The sequence below is a fragment of the Mus musculus genome, chromosome 16, assembly GCF_000001635.26.
Source record: "Mus musculus strain C57BL/6J chromosome 16, GRCm38.p6 C57BL/6J".
NCBI classification, from domain to species: domain Eukaryota; kingdom Metazoa; phylum Chordata; class Mammalia; order Rodentia; family Muridae; genus Mus; species Mus musculus.
The window spans coordinates 13,263,072-13,281,982 of NC_000082.6; the positions used below are offsets into that span (position 1 = coordinate 13,263,072).

Sequence of the window (18,911 nt, forward strand, 5' to 3'; positions counted from 1 at the left end):
AGAGTTCCATGGTTTCTGTCAGCCTGTTATGGAGCCTAAATTTGTATGCACTTGTTGAAAGGCATTCTCATTCCTGTGTCTGCTAGGGTGTCTGTGGGATTACTTGTACACTTCAGCCTCTGGTCCGTTTGGGGCTCACAGACTGATCTGCGTCTGTGCAGATCCTCGCTGGACTTGCTGCATTTGCCCCACAGCCTGTGTGGGAATCCAGTGCTGCGCAGCTGTGTGTATTGGGCACGTCTCAGCAGTTTGTTTCCTACTTTTTTCAGGGAAAATAAAAGAAAAAAGTAAAATCACATTAAAGGAATAACTCCAAAGACTGCTTAGCTTTTTCCAAGCTGGAATTGGTTTATCTCTAAAAGGAGCAACAGGGAGGATACTCACTCCATGACCTTGTTTTGTTTTGTTTTGTTTTGAGACAGGGTTTCTCTCTGTAATAGTCCTGGTTATCCTGGACTTGCTTTGTAGACCAGGCTGGCCCCAAACTTGTAGAGATCCTCCTGCCTCTGCCTCCTGAGTACTCTGATCAGAAGCGTGCACCAACACACCCAGCATGTTTGAAAGCAAACAAGAGAAAAGCCACAGGAATGTTAGGTCTTAGACTAAGAAGAGTCATCAACTTTTTAAAAAAATTATTTTGCTGCAGTGGTGATATCGCCCAGGGTTGGTTGGTTGGTTGGTTGGTTTGTTTGTTTGTTTGTTTGTTTCTTTCTTTCTTTCTTCCTTTCTTCCTTTCTTCCTTCCTTTCTTTCTATCTATCTATCTATCTATCTATCTATCTATCTATCTATCTATCTGGATTGTTCGAGACAGGGTATCTCTGTATAGCCCTGGCTGTCTTGTAACTCACTCTGTAGACCAGGCTGGCCTTGAAGTCAGAAATCTGCCTGCCTCTGCCTCCTAAGTGCTGGGATTAAAAGCATGCACCACCACTGCCGGTAGCCCAGGGTTTCTTATATGCTAGGTAAGCACGCTGCCACTGTGCTAACAGCTTCAGCTTCTCCTTCCTTTTATTGTTAACTTTTGGGATATACTCTCACTAAGTTTCTTAGGCTGGCCTTGAATTCACTGTGTAGTTCAGTTAAGCCTTGAGTTTGTAATCCTCCTGCTTCAGCCACCCAACCAGCTGGGATTACAGGCTTGCCCTAATCAGTACATTTGAGAATAGACCAGGCAGTGTGGTCTGGCATTCAAGGCTTCCTTCCTGCTTTCTAACCTTGCATTACTCAGTCCTCTCTTAAATACACTGTGACCATGATGCTGCTAGACATTCCCAAAGACCTGGGGTTTCTAGGGTACTGTCTAGAATGTTCTATTGCCAGTCAAATATGATATTCAGTAAAAACAATGTTATATCCAGTACCTTGTTCAGCCAGCGATTTGCACCTCATTTATGTTGGAAACTGGAGAGATATTATGACCATCCTGTGAAGAGTGCCTAGCACCCAAGCAAACACCTGATAGAGACAAACCAGATGTTAAACAAATGAGGGAAGACTTGACTCCAGTCTTCCTTTTTGCCTTGCAAGTCAGGAAACTCATCTCCTTCTCTTCTTACCTGTTATACTTTTAGTGCCTTGAAGGTAGTTATAGGAACCATAACAAGTATGAGAGAGGCAGATTCTTCTTTGTAAGAAGCTAAGAATGGATGTTTGTTCACGTGTATGTTCAAGAGACACCAAGGAGTCTCTGGCTGGGTCATACAATGTGATCCTTGACCTGCGTGCTCTTAGTTGGGTGCTGTTGGTAGGCATACAAACAATGGGCCCGGTGCCCAGAGGTGCCATGGCTCACTAAGGGTGTCCTGGTTGGAGCAGGAGCTCTATACCCAGCCTTCAGCCTGCTGCAGAGTTCCCATCATCTGTGGATCCATGATTTAGAAGCTTTCCCTTCTGTCAGGGTTCTGTTTCTTGGTGGTCTCTTTTTGATGACCTCAGCGCCCATCTATCCCTTGCTGGCATGTAATAGATGGTCAAGGAAAAGTAATTTCTACTTTCTTTTTTTCAGGTTCATAATTAAGGTGCTAAGGAAGAGAATGTAAGACAGGAAAATAAATATTTTTACTGAGGTAAGTCTTTTTATGACTTTAAAAGTTTCCTTTGAAAGCATTTTAAATTCTTCATAACCCCCTTTTCTCTGGTGTACTGAGCGGTTGTCTTAGGAGTGCTCGAGGCTATGGAAGCTAGGGGTTGTGAGGTATGCAAGGGGCCTACATTTTAAATTTGTGCCATCTTGAGGAGAGAGAAGCAGAGGCACAGAGAGGGAGAGAGTGCATATATTGATGTCAGAGGACAACGTTTGGGAGTTGATTCTTTCCTTCCATCATGAGATCTAGATTGAACTTGGGTCTTTAGGCTTTTGGGGTAAGTTCTTCCCCAGCTGAGCCATCTTGCCAACCCTAACAACTCTTTAAAATACATAGTTCACAATTTAGCCGATGTGGACTTGATAGCAACAGTAGGCTCTGAATGAAGGGGGCTTTCCTGTGCCCCCTCTGACACTCCATGGTGTCTTACTGGGAATGATAGACTATTTTTCCTTCCGATTGTATAGTTCTTGGTTCTGGGCCTCCTTCTGTTTTACTGGTGAGAGTGCCATGAAAGCAGTTCTGAGTTGCCTATGGGAAGCGAGGAGTAAATGGACGTCATGCTAACTCAGTAGCATTGGTAAGACACTGCAAACCGACTACAGAGCTCGTTACACAGTGGTGTGTAGACACCGTGTCTCTTCCCATTGTGGGCAGAGTTTCTCAGTGGTCGCTGGATGGAAGGTTGGCCAGAGGTGGCAAGCCGAGCCTGAGCATTCAGGGTTGTGACTTTCCAGATGAAATCGCTTTGCAGTGAGGGGAGAAGACTGAACTGTGTTGGGGGAAAGAGGCCAACTGCTGATGTGTGGTGACAATAGCTGGTCCCCAGAGTCAGTCTGATTCATTCTCTTCTGTACTTCTGGGCTTTAGATGCAGGAAGGGGAGAACAGTAGCCTGGCCACAAGTTATTTTCTAAGTCCCATATCCCTCAGCTCTGTAGCCCATCTTCCCTTCCTGAACACTTACTTCTTTGCCAGCCCTGGGAGCTGTGCCTTGTGTGGCATGATGGAAATTCATCTGGAGCTAGGCAGAAGGCGGCTGCAGCAGCAGAGCCTAGCTGCTGACTGGACAGACATCCTACCTGGGAATACAGTGCAAACTGGCCTTGCATCTTTAGCGTAGATAGACGCAACTTCACATACACGCTCTTTTTGTGTCTTCAGAGAGGGGGAGGGGAAGGCTAAGTGTGTATGTTAAACCCAGTAAGTTTCATCTTGATTGCATTTCAATCAACTCTAATGTGACAGATTTTTTTTTTTTTTTTTTTTTGAGTCTGAGCTTGTTCTAGCAGCCTTCAGTCAAATGAGAATTACTGTCAGAGGGAAAGGACACCCTCCTACACCTCTCCCTGAGTATTTGAAGCCATCCCACTTCCTTTTTCTTTTACCTTAAAAACTGACTGCTGACACTTGGGAATTATAATCAGATTGCATCAGTCTTATGAAAAGGTTACCAATTACTGTTCGCACAATATGCACTTCAAATGTCTCGGTTCAGTGCTTTTAAATGCCTGTTAGGTGAATGAAGGCTTTGTGTCATGCCCCGATTTAATACATTTGAGAGGCTTTATTGATGGCTTTTTGTCTTTAGTTCCATGGCGGGGCCTGGATAGAGGAGGGAGATCATTTAGTATAAAGTCCTCATGGGGTCTTTTGGAGGTGGTTCCATGAAAGCGAATCCAGGAAGAAACATGGCTGGTGTCAGTGACTGAAGCTGAGGATAAGCCCTGCATTGGGTATGGTATGGAGTTATGAGTAGAAGATGTTCTGTGGTGGGCCATTCTTGAGCATTGTGCCCTGGTCCAGTTTCATAACTTCATTTTGTTCATTCAGCAATGATAGAAGGGCACAGAGAAATTGATACTTGTCCTTGGGCATGTAGCTAGTAGGCTTTAAAAAGTACCATTCAAATCCCCTCTGTGGCTCCAGATCTATATGTCTGTGTATGGCCACAGAAGAAGGAGGGATTGTGTTAAGAATGGTTACATGTTTCTGGTGTTGTAGAGCCTGTAGTCTTGAACAGAATGAATCAAGCGATGCCAGCCTCTCTGATGCTTCTCTTGATTTCCTGCATCCTCAACCATTGCTGGAGGAAGTCTCTCAGCCTGCCAGGGGGTCTGTCTATATTCAGTACAGCATAGACTTGCTTAATTTAGCAATGCTCTGAGATGAAGGCCCCCAATGGCCAAATATAAACAGGCCTTCTGCAAGGTGTTGCAGTAGTCAGAGGAGAGAGTGCTGTTTGACTCGTTCTACCAGTCAGAGGTTGCAGATTTTCTCCTCATGAGGCAGAAAGTCTTAGACTTGTTGAAGTCGCTGTGATCAGCAGGAGGTGAGCTGCAACACTTTTCCTTGTGCAGTTTTGAGTTGGTTCCATCCTGTACCTGCTGGCTAGCTGCAGCTTGTATGTATGCCCTTTTGTTTTTGGCTCTGTTTACCTTGGATTTGATTTTATGGTTGGTTACTATAGGGATTTATTGGTAGAAAGATAAATTGTTTCCTCATTTGAACAGATTGTGTGTTCTGCAGATAGGCTATCCTGTTGCAGGCTGATTCAGGCAGGCCCCTGGGCAGAGGCACTATGTTATGCTTCTGTGTCATTAACTCTTAAAAGAATGGTTTCACTCATATTTAACTCACATAATGCAAGGTTCATAAAAGTGGTCTTTAAGATATTCGTAAAGTTCTGTACCAGTCATTACTGTCTAAGTCCAGAGTATTGTGAGCACTCCATGAAGAAACACTCCCCCCCTTCCCAGCCCCCCGATTGTCCTGTTCCTGGCAGCACTAATCTTTGTTTTCATGAATTTAGCTATTCTGGATATATCATATAAATGTAGTCATTCAGTATATGGCCCTTTTCGTTAGGGTTTCTAGTGCTGTGATAAAACACCATGACCATAAACAATTTGAAGGAAAGGGTTTATCTCAGCTTTACAACTCTTGAGTCGCACACTATTATTCAGGGAAGTCAGGACAGGAACTCAAGCAGGGCAGGAACCTGAAGGCAGGTACTGATGCAAAGGCTATGGAGGGTGCTGCCTACTGTCTTGCTCCTCATGACTTGCTCAGCCTCTTTTTTTAGAGAACCCAGGACCACTTGCCCAACAGGTAGCACTGCCCACAGCAAGCTGAGCCCTCCTACATCAATCATTAATCAAGAATATGCACCATAGGCTTGCTACCGGCCAATCTGGAGGGCTATTTTCTCAAATGAAGTTCCCCCTTTTCAAATGACTGGCTTTTGTCAAGTTGACATAAAACTATCCAGTACAGCACGTTATTGAGGTTCATTTACATTGTAGCAAATATCAAAGCCTCATTTTTACTTCAGTGTAATATTCTATTGTGTGGATATACATTATTTTATCATTGGGTGGACATTTAGGTGATTTCTACTTCTTAGCTGTTAAAAATAATGCTTTAGTGAACTTGTGTTTTATTTTGTTTTGGTAGTGGCTTTTTATTTGTGTCTTTGGGTGGGGAGTGGAGGTGCACAGAGTGGGCTCAGATGCTAGAGCTGGGTGGGCACAAGAACTTGTCCTCATCTCATTGTCTCTTTTGGTCCTTGTAGCTGGGCGTGCTGTGCACAGGGCATCTGCTATGACAGCCTTGCCTAAGCTGTGTGTGTAGGGTACCCCACTGACATTTCCCTCTTTGACCAGTTATAAGTTTCTGTGTTAACCACCATTCACTGCACAAAGAAACTTCTTTGATGAATCCTGAGAGCTACACTAACTATGAGGAAAGAAACCTGAATTTAGAGAGAAGTTTGATGCATTGTCCATTTAGCAAAATAACAGTAGTAGGATCAATGAAATGCTCAGCCACAAATTGAACCTCTGTATCGCTCTCCTATCCCCAAACATCACAGACAAGTGGGAAGAAAAGTTGTAAGAGCCAGGCACTAGGAAGGACCAGAACAGTATTGTCTTCTGGGCATGACAGGGACCCTGTAGCACCTGGGGCGGTCGGGCCAGTCAACATTTTAGCATGGAGTGGGGAGGGGTCCATGATCTCCCCACCCCACCTAAAGGGCTATGGATACTTGGTGGCCTCTAGGGAAGAGAGTGTCTGGTGTTTTAAGAATATGTTTCCTGGTAGCTGAACCACTTGTGACCCAACACCAAGAGTATATGAGCAGCACAAATTGGACTCTGGCTTATAAAACAAGAACAAAGAGGACATGAAGTTGGAGGGAATAGGGAGGTGATGCTGGATCTGACTAGAGTTAAGCAGAAGAGTTGGGTGGAGACGATCAAAACATAGTATATAAAATTACCAAAGAGTAAATACAAATTTACTAAAATAGCTTTTCAGTGTAGTCATAGTAAAATGTAGATTTAGATGGCTTTGATGCCCAGGAATAAGCCCAAGGAAAGCCTCTTGGCTTGAGTTTTCTCATGTTTTCAGGAAAGAAAGCATCCTCTCAGTAATGGGCTCCATATGTTTGGTGGGAGGTCTGAGCTCAAGCTTGGCTCCGGTGTATTCAGGGCATACCACTGTCTACATCTGTTTGACTGGAGAAGAATATTGATTGTGGGGGTTGGCTGTGCCCTGGTATACAGTTCACATTTTGCCCTTAGCAGTAGGAATGGGCGTTGAGGTATCTAGCAGAGAAAAAGGGGTGAGACATTCATTGTAGTTATTGTTCTTTAGGACCTGGGTATGAAGATAGCCATTGGGCTCTTGTGCTGCTGGATCTGAGCTGGATGCCAGTGGTGCAGTGTGAAGGCAGAGGCTGGGAAGATAGGGAGGATCTAGTCAGGGTGCCTGGCAGCCAGCTGACAGGAAGCTCACTCAGTATTTGGGAGATCCCTGGAGAAGGCCATACAAATAATACGATAGAACCAAGAGGACTTCAGGTACCCTGGGAAGAAAAGCAATGGCCTGCTCACTGGGCAGGGCTGTCTTAACACTAACCCCAGAGGGAGTGAGCCATCCCTCCCAGCTGGCATTTTCGGGATCACACCAGCGTTCCAGTCTTGAGTTTTGTGCCCTGTGTGCTGGAGCTGTCTGCCAGCCTCACAGACTTCTCGGCACAAGGGGAAGGTATCCAGCAGGTTCGTGGTGCACAGCACTCTGGAAATGCGAGCTGGCTCAGGATCTGACATGAGGGGACAGGTCAAGGAGACCTCACACGTTTGTGGCTTTGGAAGCCATTTCTTGCCCAAGAGTGAGGAGGCTCAGGATGGACAGAACAGAACGTAGGATGTCAGCTGAACACTGAGACCAATGTAGTCTAGGCGAGACACTACTGGAGTATTGTGGGGAGCCGCCCTCACATTCGCCGTTACAAGATGGCGCTGACATCCTGTGTTCTAAGTGGTAAACAAATAATCTGCGCATGTGCCAAGGGTATTTCTCCACCCCATGTGCTCTGCCTTCCCCGTGACGACAACTCGGCCGATGGGCTGCAGCCAATCAGGGAGTAATACGTCCTAGGCGGAGAATAATTCTCCTTAAAAGGGACGGGGTTTCGCCATTCTCTCTCTTGCACTCTGGCTCCTGAAGATGTAAGCGATAAAGCTCTTGCGCTCTTGCGCTCTTGCTCTGGCTCTTGCTCTCTTGCGCTCTGGCTCCTAAAGATGTAAGCAATAGAGCTCTTGCTCTCTTGCTCTCTGGCTCCTGAAGATGTAAGCAATAAAGTTTTGCCGCAGAAGATCCGGTTTGCTGCGTCTTTCCTGGCCGGTCGCGAGAACGCGTATAAGAGAGTATAACTTTTTTTTTCCTTCGAGGCAGGGTTTCTCTGTGTAGCCCTGGCTGTCCTGGAACTCACTTTGTAGACCAGGCTAAATCTGCCTGCCTCTGCCTCCCGAGTACTGGGACTAAAGGCGTGTGCCACCACGCCCGGCTGGGGTATAACATTTTAATTGTTTGATTTTCTTCTTTCACTGCTGGAAGCTAGAGAATGCTTTCTTTGCTGTACCTCCAGAAAGGCTGTATCCTGTGCTTGCCACATGCTAGTGTTTGGAGCAGTTCTTTGGGTGGATCCTTTTTTGGATGAGAACATACAGAGATTTGGGAGTTTTTGCATCAGGCCAGGTGAATGAAAGGCCTTGGATCTTATTGGCTGAAGGCCATTTCTGGTACAGATACTCTGGTCTGTGGTTTCCCTGTCCACGTGATATCATTGCGCCTAATTCATTCATTCTTCATCTCTTTCTCTTCCCCTTTGTTTTACCTGACTTGTTTTTCTTTTCTTTTTTTTTTTTTAATCAGATATTTTCTTTCTTTACATTTCAAATGTTATTCCCTTTCCTGGTTTCCCCTCCAAAAACACCCTATCCCATCCTTCCTCCCTCTGCTCACCCACTCCCTCTTCCCTGTGCTGCCATTCCCCTACACTGGACCATCTGGCCCTCTCAGGACCAAGGGCCTCTCCTCCCATTGATGTCCAACAAGGCCATCCTCTGCTACATATGCAGCTGGAGCCATGAGTCCCTCCATGTGTACTCTTTGGTTGGTGGTTTAGTCCCTAGGAGCTCTGGGAGTACTGGTTGGTTCATATTGTTCTTTCTCCTATGGGGCTGCAAGCTCCTTCAGCTCCTTCAGTCCTTTCTCTAGCTCCCCCATTGGGGACCTTGCCCTCAGTCCAATGGTTGGATGAGAGCATGCACCTCTGATTTTGTCAGGCACTAGCAGAGCCTCTCAGGAGACAGCTATATCAGGCCCCTGTCAGCAAGCACTTGTTGGCATCCACAATAGTGTCTGAGTTTGTTGACTATATATGAGATGGATCCCCAGGTGGGGCATTCTCTGGATGGTCTCTCCTTCATTCTCTGCTCCAAACTTTGTCTCTGTATCTCCTCCCATGGGTATTTTGTTCCCCCTTCTAAGAAGGACCAAAGTATCCACACTTTGTTCTTTCTTCTTCTTGAGCTTCATGTGGTCTGTGAATTATATCTTGGGTATTCCGAGCTTCTGAGTTGATATCCATTTATCAGTGAGTATACACCATGTGTGTTCTTTTGTGATTGGGTTACTTCACTCAGGGTGATACTTTCTAGTTCCATCCATTTGCTTAAAAATTTCATGAATTCATTGTTTTTTATAGCTGAGTAGTATTCCATTGGGTAAACTTTAGTACCACATTTTCTGTATCTATTCCTCTGTTGAGGGACATCTGGATTCTTTCCAGCTTCTGGCTATTATAAATAAGGCTGCTATGAACATAGTGGAGCATGTGTCCTTATTACATGTTGGAGCATCTTCTGGGTATATGCCCAGGTTTGGTAGAGCTGGGACCTCAGGTAGTACTAGGTCCAATTTTCTGAGGAAAGGTCAAGCTGATTTCCAGAGTGGTTGTACCAGCTTGCAGTCCCACCAACAGTGGAGGAGTGTTCCTCTTTCTCCACATCTTTGCCAGCATCTTGTGACACCTGAGTTTTTGATCTTAGCCATTCTGACTGGTATGAAGTGGAATCTCAGGGTTGTTTTGATTTGCATTTCCCCGATGACTACGGATGTTGAACATTTCTTTAGGTGCTTCTCAGCCACTCGGTATTCCTCAGTTGAGAATTCTCTGTTTAGCTCTGTATCCCATTTTTTAATAAGGTTATTTGGTTTTCTGGAGTCTAATTTCTTGAATTCCTTATATATATTGGATATTAGCTCTCTATTAGATGTAGAGTTGGTAAAGATCTTTTCCCAATCTGTTGATTGCTGTTTTGTCCTATTGACAGTGTCCTTAGCCTTACAGAGGCTTTCCAGTTTTATGAGGGCCCATTTGTCAATTCTTGATCTTAGAATATAAGCTCTACAGTTTTTATCACAATTGCTTTGTAATATGAGGTCAGGGATGTTCCAGAAGTTCTTTTATTGTTGAGAATAGTTTTCGCTATCCTGGGTTTTTTATCATTCCAGGTGAATTTGAGAATTGCTCTTTTTAACTCTATGAAGAATTGAGTTGGAATTTTGATGGGGATTGCATTGAATCTATAAGTTCTTTTGACAAGATGGCCATTTTTACTATATTAATCCTGCCAATCCACGAGCATGGGAGAGCTTTCCATCTTCTGAGGTCTTCTCTGATTTCTTTCTTCAGAGACTTGAAGTTTTGGTCATACAGATCTTTCTCTGGTTCGAGTCACACCAAGATACTTTATATTGTTTGTGACTATTGTGAAGGGTGTCATTTCCCTAATTTCTTTCTTAGCCTGTTCATCCTTTGAGTATAGGAAGGCTACTGATCTGTTTGAGTTAATTTTATATCTGGCCACTTTGCTGAAGTTGTTTACCAGCTGTAGGAGTTCTCTGGTAGAGTTTTTGGGGTCATTTAAGTATGCTATCATATCATCTGCAAATAGTGATAGTTTGGCTTCCTTCTTTCCAATTTGTATCCCTTTGATAATTGCTCTAGCTAGAACTTCAAGTACTATATTGAATGGATAGGGAGAGAAAGAGAGAACAGCCTTGTCTAGTCCCTGATTTTAGTGGGATTGCTTCAAGTTTCTATTTAGTTTGATGTTGAGTACTGGTTTGCTGTATATTGCTTTTACTATGTTTAGATATGGGCCTTGAATTTTTGGTCTTTCCAAGACTTTTAACATGAAGGGATGTTGAATTTTGTCAAATGAATTTTCAGCATCTAATGAAATGATCATGTGGTTTTTTTCTTTGACTTTGTTTATGTAGTGGATTACATTGATGGATTTCTGTATATTGAACCATCCCTGCATCCCTGGGATGAAGCCTATTTGATAGTGGTGAATGATAATTTTGATGTGTTCTTGGATTCGGTTGCCAAGAATTTTATCGAGTGTTTTTGCATCGATATTCATAACGGAAATTGGTCTGAAGTTCTCTTTCTTTGTTGGGTGTTTGTGTGGTTTACCTGACTTTTAATGTCCTTAGTTACCTATTGACAGTCCTGTCAATAAATTAAAAAAATTTTTTTTCTAAAATTAGACTTAGGGAATAAAGATAATTGAGACAGAGAGTCTTTCCCTTAAAGAATAATTGAGTCAAAGAATGGCAACCTGGCCGGGCAGTGGTGGCACACACCTTTATTCCCAGCACTTGGGAGGCAGAGGCAGACAGATTTCTGAGTTCGAGGCCAGCCTGGTCTACAGAGTGAGTTCCAGGACAGCTAGGGCTATACAGAGAATCCCTGTCTTGAAAAAACAAAAAGAACATAATTTGTGGAAAGCTATAATAGGATGAACTTAAAGTAATTTCTCAGTTATTCTTCACTGTCCATGCACCACTGCCCTGCAAATTATGTTCTTATAAGCACTGATAAATCAGAACTGTCATAATTTAAGCCAATTTAAGCATGATAAAGAGTAACAGTACTGCACATAAAGCCATTCTGTAGATGTAAAATAGTATTTTGTGGGTGGAAGCCAGAGGATGATATCAGGTGTCTTCTTGTGTTGCTTCTATCTTATGTTTTGAGACAGGGTCTTTCACTGAACCCTAGGGCCTGCTGATGTGGCTACATTGGCTAGCCATCGAATGCTAAAAAATTTAAAAGCTGCTATGTCCAGCTTTTAGAAAAATATTTTATGCATATCTGTATATGCCTGATGATGTGTTTGTGCACCATCTGAGTGTAGGAACCTATGGAGACCAGAAGAGAGTATCAGATCCCCTACAACAGGAGCTGCAGTTGCTTGTGACCCAGATCTCTGCCAAAAGCAGTGAGTGTTCTTTACCATTGAGCCACCTCTCCAGCTCCATGCTCAGCTGAGTTTTTGTAGGGGAAGGGGCATGTTCAGGGAGGTGGTGGAGGTGCTGGGCATCAAAGTCAGGGCCTCATGCTTTTATAGCAAACATTGTATCCATTGAGCCAACCTACCAGAAAGACCTGGCTTCATTGCATATAGTAGTATAGGCTGTGTGCTTCCAGATACTTAGAACTTGGAGTGAGGTGTGCAGCCAGCCTTGTTGTCATTACCTGTCTTCTAAGATTAAGGGAAATTTCAGAATATTGGCCCCACTGATAACAATTAAACTGTAGATGTACATGGTGAGGTGAGCCCACATTCTCAGCAGGTGTGGCTACACCTAGCCTGGGAGCCTCTCTGTCACACAGTCCAAGGTGTCCTCTGAGCTGTTAGTAATGAGAAGTAGCTCTGTGCTTGTGACATGGTTACCACCATCGGAATGTTCCCTAGCATAGTGAGGATGATGGAACTATAGCGTTTGAAGGGCCAAATGATCAGTAGCTGACAGCAGATGTTGGCCATGCCATGGAACAGTATTTCCTTTCAAAGTAAAATATATATTAAGACTATTTGATAGTGGAGATGGCAAGTGAGCAGGAGGATAACGTGGGGCTGGTTTAGGGCATGGTGCATTTAACATACTATAGAGAATCCTTCTGTTGGGCAAAAACCACTGAAAACTTGCTGTTTGTAAGGTTATTCCTTTGAGAAGATAGAACATGGTATTTCAGAGGTAACTGAAAACATTTACTTATAAGAGAAGAAACTTTCCCAAGGGAACCTGAAACTCTTAACAGTAGCATGTACTCCAGGCATCCATTCAGTGAGTTCTCTTAGAGAAAAAGCCAGAAATATCATCAATGCAAGGAACAGAAAAGAGTAGTTTTCAAATGGATGTTCTTGCTCAGTTGGAAGATGTGTGTCTTCTGGGCTTTGCTGAATACTAAATAAAGCACATGTGCCTTCTGTATGATGCAGTTCTCACACGAGGTCCAGAGCATAGGAGTCTCTAAAGCCAGGAATGGAGAACAGTTTTTTAAGTCCAAGGACTTAAGTCCATATCTGTAATCCCAGTACTCAGGGGCTAAAAGGCTGCCTGTCAACTGCTCCTCAATGTTAGCCTAGGTTACATTATGAGTACCAGCCTAGCCAGGGCAAGAACCTGTTTGGAACAGAAAATATACAAATAGACCCCCTGAAAACAGAAATGAAAAGTTATGGTATGGAGTATTATCTTTGATATAGTCGCTAAGAATTTACTTGAAAATTTCAGTTATTACTAGTTTACAACCTTTGGGTCTAGTCCTTGTTACCCTTCCATACCCTTTCCAAGTCCAAGTAAGAAGGACCTCTTTGGAGCCAGCTAGCTCCATTATAAGAGTGACTGTCCTGGGCTGGCTACTGTGCATTTTTCCACTGTCTTCCTTCACTTTGTGCTTAGTACAGTAGCTAAGTCCATCCAACAGAAGATGCAGAAGAGCTTTGGAATGTGATCCTGGCCCTGCTGCATGAAGTCCAGCACTTCAACAATGCCAGACACAAAGAGCATGTGTAGTGAATGTTTACCTGAGTTAATGAACCACTTTAGGACAGGTTGTAGCAGTAATGATTTCAGTATCTAGTGACAGAGCAATCAGTGTTCATGGCTGAGCTAAACATTCGGGCTTTCTTCAAAGCCAGTCAGCAGACCACTGCGCAATCCAGGGAGACCAGTTAGTTCACTTTTCCACCCAGTAGTCATTTACTTTTACAGTTGTGCTTATATAGAGCAAAGGTCAAAAGGAAAGATGTGTTGAAGGCAGTAACATTAGTCCTTTGCCACAGCCAAAGTCTCAGTGTGCTGTTGAAAGAGCTGCAGAATTCAGGCAGCTTGCTCTTCCTCTCCTTTTCTTTCTTTCCTTCTCTCTTTCTTTTTTTCCCTTTCTTTCCTCTCCCTTTCATCTTTTCTTTTCTCTTTTTCCTTTTCTTCCTTTTCTTCATCCTGTGATGGGGTTAATGTGTAGCTTTGGCTGGCCTGGAACTTGCTATGTAGACCAGGCTGGCTTTGGGCTGGGATTAATGGTGAGCACCTCTTTATTTTTAATGGCAGTTGATATGTGACACAGCCTTGTGTGTGCTAGGCAGGCCCTCCCACCAAGCTTTAGCCCAGTGTTCTAGTTCCTTTCTGTTTTACGAGTTGTGATAAAACACTGACCAAAACCAACCTGGAAGAGGAAGGTGGGTGTTTGTTTTAGCTTGTACTGTACAGCCCCTTCTTGAGGGAAGCTAGGGCAGGGGCTAAGGGAGGAACAGAAGAGGGACACTGCTTACAGGCTTGCTTTCCAAGGTTTGCAAATCCTGCTTTCTTACACAACTCAGGACACTTGCCCAGGAGTGCTGGCCACAAATAGATGGGGCCTATGCTTTCAGTCACAGTCAGGAAAATGCCCCACAGATTGCCCAGAGTCCTGCCAGTTGTGTCAAGTTGACGAAACTACTGAGCACACCAACTTATAATCTTTTTAAATTTACTTTATATTTTTAAAATTAGTGATAGGGGTTCAACCCACGGCTTTACATTGTGCTGGGCTTCATCACTGAGCCTCTGATAGTCATCTTGAACTGTAATTGATGATTTCAAATGTTCGGTTTAATCAGTTCCAATACACTCAAATGCCAAAGGCACCATCAATAGATAAGGAGGATGAACATGTCTGTCCTCCCTTAAGGCTTTTGGTGCCACTCTGCAGTCTACTCTCATGGCCCTTTGCCTATCTCTAGGCATCTGCTGATGTCATTTCTATAACTTTAGATTTACTTAACAGAATCCTGTTTGCTGCTTTCATGAGATGCTTTGTTTTTTTCAGGTGTGTTGGTGCTTGTCCCCTTCAGTGCCATTGTGCTGTGTGGGTATGCCAGCTTTGTGGCCTACTGGCTGCTCACTACTGTTAAGATGTATCTATGTTTGGCTCTTATGAACACTTGACCCTCTGAACACTTGCATACTATGAGCACATGCTCTTTTCTTAACATGCCAAGGAGGAAAATGGTAGGCCCTGTGTCTGCAGCTGCTTGCTTTTACATTCTGAACATCATGTATGTTAGAACTAAGCTGCTGCAGGCCGCTGTCAGTCAGCACCTTGCTAGGAGCAGTCCTTTTTCCTTTTAGTCTTTTTTGTTTTTCATTTTTTTTATTAGATGTATTCTTTATTTACATTTCAAATTATATTCCCTTTCCTCATTCCCCTCCAAAAACCCCCCATCCCATCTGCCACTCTGCTCACTAACCCACTCCTGATTCCTTGTGCTGGCATCCCCCTACACTGGGGCATCGAGCCTTCACAGGACCAAGGGCCTCTCCTCTCATTGATGTCTCACAAGGCCATCCTCTGCTACATATGCAGCTGGAGCCTTGAGTCTCTCCATAAGTACTCTTTGGTTGATGGTTTAGTCCCTGGGAGATCTGGGGGTACTGGTTGGTTCATATTGTTGTTCCTCCTATGGGATTGCAACCCCTTCAGCTACTTGGGTCCTTTCTCTAGCTCCTCCTTTGGGGACGCTGTGCTCAGTCCAATGGATGGCTGTGAGCATCCACTTCTGTATTTGTCAGGCACTGACAGAGCCTCTCAGGAGACAGCTATATCAGGCTCCTATCAGCAAGCACTTGTTGGCATCCACAATAGTGTCTGGGTTTGTTGACTATATATGAGATGGATCCCCCGGTGGGGCAGTCTCTGGATGGTCTTTCCTTTAGTCTCTGCTCCATACTTTGTCTCTGTATCTCCTCCCATGGGTATTTTGTTCCATCTTCTAAGAAGGACCAAAGTATCCACACTTTGTTCTTTCTTCTTCTTGAGCTTCATGTGGTCTGTGAATTGTATCTTGGGTATTCCGAGATTCTGGATTAATATCCACTTATCAGTGAGTGTATACTATGTGTGTTCTTTTATGATTGGGTTATCTCACTCAGAATGATGTTTTCTAGTTTCATCCATTTGCCTAAGATTTTATGAATTCATTGTTTTTTATAGCTGAGTAGTATTCCATTTAGTAATGTACCATTCCTGTAAATTTTCTGTATCCATTCCTCTGTTGAAGGATATCTGGGTTCTTTCCAGCTTCTGGCTATTATAAATAAGGCTCCTATGAACATGGTGGAACATGTGTCCTTATTACATGTTGGAGCATCTTCTGGGTATATGCCCAGATGTGGTAGAGTTGGGACCTCAGGTAGTACTATGTCCAATTTTTCTGAGGAAAGGCCAAGCTGATTTCCAGAGTGGTTGTACCAGCTTGAAATGTCACCAGCAATGGAGGAGTGTTCCTCTTTCTCCACATCTTTGCCAGCATCTGGTGACACCTGAGTTTTTGATTTTAGCTATTCTGACAGGTGTGAAGTGGAATCTCAGGGTTGTTTTGATTTGCATTTCCCTGATGACTAGGGATGCTGAACATTTCTTTAGGTGCTTCTCAGCTACTCGGTATTCCTCAGTTGAGAATTCTCTGTTTAGCTACTGTATCCCATTTTTTAATAAGATTATTTGGTTCTCAAGAGTCTCATTTCTTGAGTTCTTTGTATATATTGGATATTAGCCCTTTATCAGATGAAGGGTTTGATTGCTGTTTTGTTCTATTGACAGTGTCCTTAGCCTTACAGAGGCTTTGCAATTTTATGAGGGTGCATTTGTCAATTCTTTATCTTAAAGCATAAGCAATTAGTGTTCTGTTCAGTAAATTTTCCCTTGTGTCCATGTGCTTGAGACTCTTCCCCGGTTTCTTTTCTATTAATTTCAATGTATCTGGTATTATGTAGAGGTCCTTGATCCACTTGGACTTGAGTTTTGTACAGGGAGATAAGACTGGATCAATTTGCATTCTTTTGCATGCTAACTGCCAGTTGAACCATTTGTTGAAAATGCTGTTTTTTTCCACTGGATGGTTTTAGATCCTTTGTCAAAGATCAAGTGACCATAGGTTTGGGGGTTCATTTCTGGATCTTCAGTTATATCCGATGATCTGCCTGCCTGTTACTGTACCAATACCATGCAGATTTTATCTGGATTGTTCTGTAGTATAGCTTGAGGTCACGGATGGTGATTCTGCCAGAAGTCTTTTATTGTTGAGAATAGTTTTTGCTATCCTGAGTTTTTTGTTTTTCCAAATGAGTTTGAGAATTGCTTTTTTCTAACTCTATGAAGAATTGAGTTGGAATTTTGATAGGGATTGCATTGAATCTGTAGGTTGCTTTTGACAAGATGGCTATTTTTACTATATTAATCCTGCCAATCCATGAGCATGGGAAATCTTTCCATCTTCTGAAATCTTCTTCGATTTCTTTCTTCAGAGACTTGAAGTTCTTGTCATACAGATCTTTCATTTGCTTGGTTAGAGTCACACCAAGATACTTTATATTATTTGTGACTATTGTGAAAGGTGTTGTTTCCCTAATTTCAGTCTGTCTATCCTTTGAGTAGAGGAAGGCCACTGATTAGTTTGAGTTAATTTTAAATCCAGCCACTTTGCTGAAGTTGTTTATCTGGTTTAGGAGTTCTCTGGTGGAATTTTTGGGGTCACTTAAGTATGCTGTCATCTGCAAGTAGTGATATTTTGACTTCTTCCTTTCCAATTTATATCTCTTTGACCTCCTTATGTTATCTAATTGCTCTGGCTAGGACTTTTAAGTACTGTATTGAACAGGTGGGGAGAGTGTGACAGCCTTGTTTAGTCCCTGATTTTACTGGGATTCCTTCAAGTTTCTCTCCATTTAGTTTGATATTGACTCCTGGTTGTTATATATTGCTTTTACTATGTTTAGGTATGGGCCTTGAAATCCTGATCTTTCCTAGACTTTTATCATGTAAGGGTGTTGGATTTTGTCAAACGCTTTTCAGCATCTAATGAAATGATTGTGTGGTTTTTTTTTCTTAGAGTTTGTTTATGTAGTGGATTACATTAATATATTTCTGTATATTGAATGGTCCCTGCATCCCTGGGGTGAAGGCTACTTGTAGATCATGATGGATGATCGTTTTGATGTGTTCTTGGATTTGGTTTGTGAGAACTTTATTGAGTATTTTTGCATTGATATTCATAAGGGAAATTGGTCTGAAGTTCTCTTTCTTTCTTTGGTCTTTTTGTGGTTTATGTATCAGAGTAACTGTGGATTCATAGAATTAATTGGGTAGTGTTCCTTCTGTTTCTATTTTGTGGAATAATTTGAAGAATATTGGTATTAGGTCTTCTTTGAAGGTCCAATAGAACTCTGCACTAAACCCATCTGGTCCTGGGCTTTTTTTGGTTGGGAGACTATTAATGATTGCTTCTATTTCTTTAGGGGTTATGGGACGGTTTAGATTGTCTATCTGAACCTGATTTAACTTTGGTATTTGGTATCTGTCTAGAAACTTGTCCATTTCATTCGGATTTTCCAGTTGTGTTGAGCATAGGCTTTTCTAGAAGGATCTGATGATTTTTTTGGGTTTCCTCAGATTCTGTTGTTATGTCTCCCTTTTCGTTTCTGATTTTGTTGATTTGGATACTGTCTCTCTGCCCTCTCCTTAGTTTGGTTGAGGGTTTATCTTGTTGATTTTATCAAAGAACCAGTTCCTGGTTTGGTTGACTCTTTGTATAGTTCTTTTTGTTTCCACTTGGTTGATTTCAGACTTGAGTTTATTTTCTGCTGACTACTCCTCTTGGGTCTATTTGCTTTTTGTTCTAGAGCTTTCAGTTGTGCTTCCAAGCTACTAGTGTGTGCTCTCTCCAGTTTCTTTTTGGAGGCACTCAGAGCTGAGTTTTCCTCTTAGTACTGCTTTCATTGTGTCCCATAAGTTTGGGTATGTTCTGGCTTCATTTTCATTAAATTCTAAAAAGTCCTTAATTTCTTTCTTTATTTCTTCCTTGACCAAGTTATCATTGAGTGGGGCCGTTGTTCAGCTTCCATGTGTATGTGGGCTTTCTATTATTTTTGTTGTTATTGAAGACCAGCCTTAGTCAGTGGTGATCTGAGAGAATGCATGGGATTATTTCAGTCTTCCTGTATCTGTTGAGGCCTGTTTTGTGCCCAATTTTGATCAATTTTGGAGAAGTTACCATGAGGTTCCGAGAAGATGTTATATTCTTTTTAGATTAAAAGGTTCTATAGATATCTGTTAAATCCATTTGGTTCATAGCTTCTGT

General features: G+C 42.8%; 1 protein-coding gene across 8 annotated transcripts in view; it reads left to right on the plus strand.

Annotated features, from left to right (window-relative positions):
- The window catches only part of Mrtfb (myocardin related transcription factor B), a 161,474-nt gene that overhangs the window by 7,016 nt on the left and 135,547 nt on the right, over positions 1-18,911 (plus strand). For all 8 annotated transcript variants that reach the window (XM_006522109.4, XM_030249105.1, XM_006522111.2 and 5 more), the window contains exon 2: positions 2,008-2,068. The gene's annotated coding sequence lies outside the window, so the exon portion shown is untranslated. The remainder of the gene's footprint in view (positions 1-2,007; positions 2,069-18,911) is intronic.